Here is a 6,000-nt window from a genome sequence, read left to right on the forward strand (position 1 = left end):
CTACAGGTGGCAGAAGCTTCCCAAGCTTGCTGGGTGCCCTGCCTGCCCTGTCCTTTCCTAGAATTGGTGCTAGTGTGCCCCAAGCTGGCACCAATAGTGGTGCTGCTTCTCCACCAGTGTCAGGACACATGATGGCAATGGGCAAAGCAGCACTCCCCATTCTGCCTCAATAACAAAACAGGATGTTCCAACCCTGTTGTTGTTGTTGTTGTTTTGAGAATCTTGCAAGGAAGGCAGCCATATGCTCTGAGGCCATTGCTGTGTTTGCCCCTTAGGACTGTTCTTTACAATGGCTTAAATATTTGATTTTTCTTATGTACACTGAGGCACACACACAGAGAGAGTTTATAAACCACTTTGGGTGACATACAGAAAAGCAGACCATGTCTGTTAAACCTGGGAAGGGGAAATTATGGCCTGTCAGATGCATTGGGGGGTGTTGCTGGGTTGTTGTTTTTATTTTGATTATATATTTTGTGGTTTTATATTTTGTTTTTGTTCTGTGAATTGCCCTGAGACCTCTGGGTATAGGGCAGTATATAAATTCAATAAATAATGATAATGATAATGATGATAATAATCTGGACTACAACTCCCATCATCCCTGACTATTGGCCTTGCTGGCTGCGGCAGATGGGAGTTGTAATCCAACAACATCTGGAGGGCCATAGGTTCCCCATTAAATAAATAAGTAGTCATGATGGGTATATGCTATCTCTAGGATGAGGGGTAGTTTTGCCTCTGAACGTCAGTCACTGGGGAACAAGAGTGAGAGAAGCCTATTGTGCTCATCAGGGGTGCCAACATGAATAAAATATTGTGGGGGCCCAGGCAAGCCTCACCCTGCATAACTGATCACATGTCACAGTTCACACATACCATTTGAATGGGAATGCCCATCAACTTGTGGGGGCCCAGCCCCCTCAAATATTTTATTGTGGGAGCCAAAGCCCCCACAAGTCCTAGGAGTTGGCTCCTATGGTGTTCATGTCCTGGTTGTGGCTTCGGGTGGAAGCTGTAGGAAGTGAGGAGGAAAATACATAGATTATGCTATGCATTCCTTGAAATGCATGGGATGCACACCTGTTCCAAATGAAGTAGGATGCCTGTTTTGTAGGCACAAATGGCATTGAAAGTGTGATTGCATATACATATAACCACCCTGATAAAATTGTGAGCACAAGCATGCGTAAGAAGAGTCTGCTGGATCTGCCTGCCTAGTCCAGTATTCTGTTCCCACCAGTGGCGTAGCGTGGGTTGTCAGCACCCGGGGCAAGGCAAGTAATTTGCACCCCCTAACCCATGGATTTTAGCACTCGAGTCTCGAGCACGCCCCCCCAGATGTTGCGCCCAGTGCGGCTGGCCCCCTGCACCCCCACACTATGCCACTGGTTCTCACAGTGGCTTGCCAGATGCCTGTGGGAAACCCACAAGTACGGATAGCTCCGCTGGTTAGAGTGTGGTGCTGATAACGCCAAGGTCACAGGTTCGATTCCCATAAGGGACAGTGGCATATGCCTGCACTGCAGGGGGTCAGGGTTCCTTCCAGCTGATTCTAGGTCTGTAGGACCCAAACACAAGAGCGTTCTCCCACAACTTGTGTTCAGAAGGATACCACCTTCAACCATGGAGACAAAGCATAGCCATCACGGCAACTCATCGGTGACTGCACTCTCCTCCATGAATTCATCCAAACCTCTTTTACAGCCACCCAGGTTGGTGGCCATTGATGCCTCCTGTGGGAGTGAGTTCCATAGTTTAACAATGTGCCGTGTGAAGGACTGCTTCCTTTCATCTGTCTTGGATCTTCCAACTTTCACCTTCTCTGGATGCCCACAAGTTCTAGTGTTAGGAGAGAATGCTCCATAAAATAAAATCCCCTCCACCACCTCTCTCTTGGACAGAGTTTTGTTTTGTAGTTTAGCCTGTTGTTGCCAGCCCATTCTGTTCCATGCCCCACATCCCATCAAGTTCATCCCTTTCTGTTCTCAGCAATTTAATTAGAAATGTGGGTCTGATCTTAGCACTGTGGAAATCCTTCTTCTTCTTTGCTTAACAGCAGCAGTTAAGCAATACGCTCCAGGCTAGAGGTGGGTTTTTTGTTTTGTTTTAGCCAAAGATATTGTCATTACCCAAGTTATTATAGGCACTCGTCTGTAGTTATTTGCTTCTTTATACTTACTATATCACCAGAGGGGAATGTATTGACTAGCAGCTATGCAAAAATAACCCTTCAAGCATGGAGTAACAGGGGGAACACAGCTACTTGAGAGCATCTCCATAAATATCAGAGCCTGGCTGTCAAGCAAGAAAATGCTGAGGTGCAGGTTTGTGGCCAACAGGCTGCCTCTGTCAGGTTTAAAAGGAGGGGAGTTACTGCGGTCAAGCAAGAGTCAGCAGGCAGATTAACAAGCACCGGCAGATTAAGGCATGCTTTCAGTTATGAACTTGGCTGAACTGGAACTTTTCAGACCAAAACCTTTGCCTTCGAAAATCAGAGCAGAGAAAAATTCCAGAGTGCATGTGAAAACTGGGAAGCTAGCTCAAGGCATTCCGCTGCCTGAGGCAAAAGGCAAAATGGCACCTGCTAGAGATTGGGAGGAAATGCAATTCAGTTTGCATTTAAAAGCAAATCTACCAATTTATTCAATTATTGCATTTATACCCCCAACCTTTTCTCCAAGGAGCTCAAAGTGGTGTACGTGGTTCTCCCCATCCTTTCAAACCACACAGCAACCTTGCAAGGCTGATAACCACCTATTTCAGTGGGTCTGGGAAGGCTCCCTCACAGAGAGAAGCATTCACCACCCCGTGAACCCCATCACCCTGCCCTTCCCAGCTAGCTTTTATAAGCCAGGATGGGCAAGGATCAAGGAGACAGGTAATTGGTTTCACTTGTCCAAGCAGAGGTAATAGATTGGAACTGATCCCACGCAACTTGACCAGACAGGACTCTAGCACTCTCCCGCCCCGGCCCTGCTCCCACAGTGGAGTCTACCTCTTCCCGAATCTGAGAGACTTTATCTGCAAAAAACTTTGCAAAATCATTGCAGGAGATCAAGTGGCCCATACTGGGCCCCGATGGAGCAGGTGGTTCCACTAAACTGCGAACCACCTGAAAGAGTCTCCTGCTACTGTTTTCTGCAGATGCAACAGAGGTGGTGAAGAAAGTCTCCTTCGTCGTCACTACTGCCACTGGTAGGCTCAACATTGAGCTCTAACCCATGTCCGGTCAGCTTCAGAATGAGTTATCCGCCATTGGCACTCTAGCCGTTTCAGCGATTGTTTCATTGCCCTCAGATCTATGGAAAACCATGGGGCTGTCCAGGCTCCATGCAATCGGAGAGGGCACTTCGGAGCCAAACAGTCAATAGCCCTGGTTAACTCCACATTCCAGCGGGCCACCAGGGAATCAGCTGAAAGGCCATCAGCATGGGATAAAGCATCCGCTACCACTCTCTGGAAACCATTTGGATCTATTAAGTGGCAGGGGTGGACCATCTGAATCAGTCCCACCTCTATGAGTCTATGTTCTATGATCTTCTTATTGAGTGCTATCTTTGAATACATGTTCATGTCTCTTGCTTACCTGGATGGAGAGAGGTGTGTGTGCATGTGTAGAAACCTTTGACTTGTGTGTGATTGGAATGCAGGCCACTGTCCCCAGGTAAGATTAATGTCTGTTACTCTGCCCACTTTTTCCTCTGGCCCCGCCCACTGCTGGCATTCTGGTCCCTGGGAGTTTGTTCATGAAGCAATGTGGCCCTTGGACAGAAAAAAAGGTCATGCCAGGTGTTGCTAAAAGACTGCCATCTTTGCTGCGACCTTCACCAAGGAGTTTCTGCTTCAGTGTAGCTCACAACAATAGACGGGCAAGTGTCAGTTTAGTTCTCTTTCTAAAATGTCAGTGGTTTAACATGAAATTGGGAGGTTTTATTGCATCACCCGCCTTCCCCACCCTTCTGGGGGATTTCAATTCCAATCAAGCCCAAACCAGTGTGATGGGGGTATTTGTATTCCCATAAGAAGCTGGTAAAATGTCATCAATGCAGGAAGTTCAAAAGGGTCACTGTTGTTTTTAATATACACTCTCCTCCCCATCCCTCATCCTTCTTCTCACTGCTGTTTGCAGGCAATAGACAGGGATGCCTCTGTGGACTGAGAAGGATTGTAGAATCATAGAATTGTGGAGCTGGAAGGGACTGAGGGCAATCCAGTTCAACCCCCTGGAATGCAGGAAGCACAGCTAAAAAATCCCTGGCAAGTGGCTATCCAACCTCTGTTTAAAAATATCTAATGAAGGAGAGTCCACCACTGCCGAGATTGTCTGTTCTACTGTTGAATAGCTCTTACCATCAGAAAGTTCTTTCTAATGTTTAGTTGGAAACCCCTTTCTTGTTGTTTGACTCCATTGGGTCCCGCTCACCAGAACAACAGAAAACAAGATTCCTCCATCTTCCATGGAACAACCGTTTAGGTATCATTTCTTCTCCAGGCTAAATAAATCCAGCTCCCTTAATTGTTCCTCATAAGGCTTGGTTTCCAGGCCCTTGATGTCTCTGAACTAGTCTGAACTAGTCAGCCCAGATAGCTCAGTTGGTTAGAACATGCTGCTGATAATGCCAAGTTTGCAGGCTCAATCCCTGCATGGGACAGTTGCATATACCTGTGTTGCAGGGGGTTGGACTAGATGATCCTCAGGGTCCCTTCCAGCTCTTATTCTATGATACAGCTGCCATCATAAGGATTCTGGCTGAAATATACTCAAAGTCAAGAGTGGATTTCATGCTCTTTATTCAGCTCATAGTGATGAGGAGGAATGGAAGTTCCCCCAGAATGTCTGCTTTATATACATTATTTACACAATGGGCTCCAAGTGATTGGCTAATTCTGGGGTTCACCTGTAGGCCAATCAGGTTGCGGATTCACTTCCACCTGGAGCTGGATTGGGTGGCTCCTGTGGACCAATCAGACTGCTGCATTCTGGACCCTGTTGTTCTAGGACCAATCATACTGCTGCTTTCTGAATCCTATTGTTCTAGGACTAATCAGACTACTGCCTTTTGGATCCTATTCAACTCAGTATATATCACCAGCTAAGCCATAAAATTGCCAGTATGAAGCACCTTCATCAGCAGTGGTTGCATGTCTTAGATTTCTGGCCTACAGGTGATTTGTGCTTGCCTTTTCTTTTTTTATGTTCCCCTATCAAAGCATCACAACCCTCTGGAGTGCCTTGGAGGTTTCCAGTGGTCTTTCTACCATTCCTTGTCCTTTAATTTTTAATGTACCTTAAATAAATGCAGCGTGAGTGATGGTGGGGCTGAGAACGGTTTGGGGGAAACACACACATTGTAAATGCATGGGGATTATTGCAACCACGGTCTATTTTGGGATTCGAGTATACGGCAAAGCCTGTGGCTGAGCATTAGCATGGCAATGTCTTAATTAATGCTGCTGCTTGTCTCTGGGGGTAGCGGCAGAGACAGCAAGAGTAGGAAAGTGGGGGGGGGGGAGAATCCCTTAAAGAGGAATCTTACGGCACTGATGTCATCCAGGTGAAGCATGGCTTGGAAATGGCGCAATCAGACAGCATGTGCATGCGATCTGGGAAGGCACCTCCACCAGGCCTCTTCTCCCCTCAGCTGTCACCTGGGGGCTGCCATTCCATCAGTGGGGAAGATGGGAAGCAGAAGGCTCATTCCATCAACTTTGCTGTAGGCCCAGCTCCATTCCCTTTCTTTCTTTTTCTTTCAATAATTTTTATTGATTTTAACATATAAATAATAAAATGTACCACAAAACTTATCACTTATACAGTCTTTTTAGACTTCCATCAGCGCCTCTGATGATCCACTTCTTATACATCTCTTAACTTTATATTGCCTTTAAATCTCTTAACAAATTATCCTCCCCTTTCTCCATTTTTGCAATACTTCCAATAATACTCCTCACAAAACTTCTTGCAAACCTACAAACGGCATCTGATCTCACAAATAC

This window comes from Podarcis gaigeae (assembly GCF_964106915.1).
Source record: "Podarcis gaigeae genome assembly, chromosome: 8".
Classification (NCBI taxonomy): Eukaryota; Metazoa; Chordata; class Lepidosauria; order Squamata; family Lacertidae; genus Podarcis; species Podarcis gaigeae.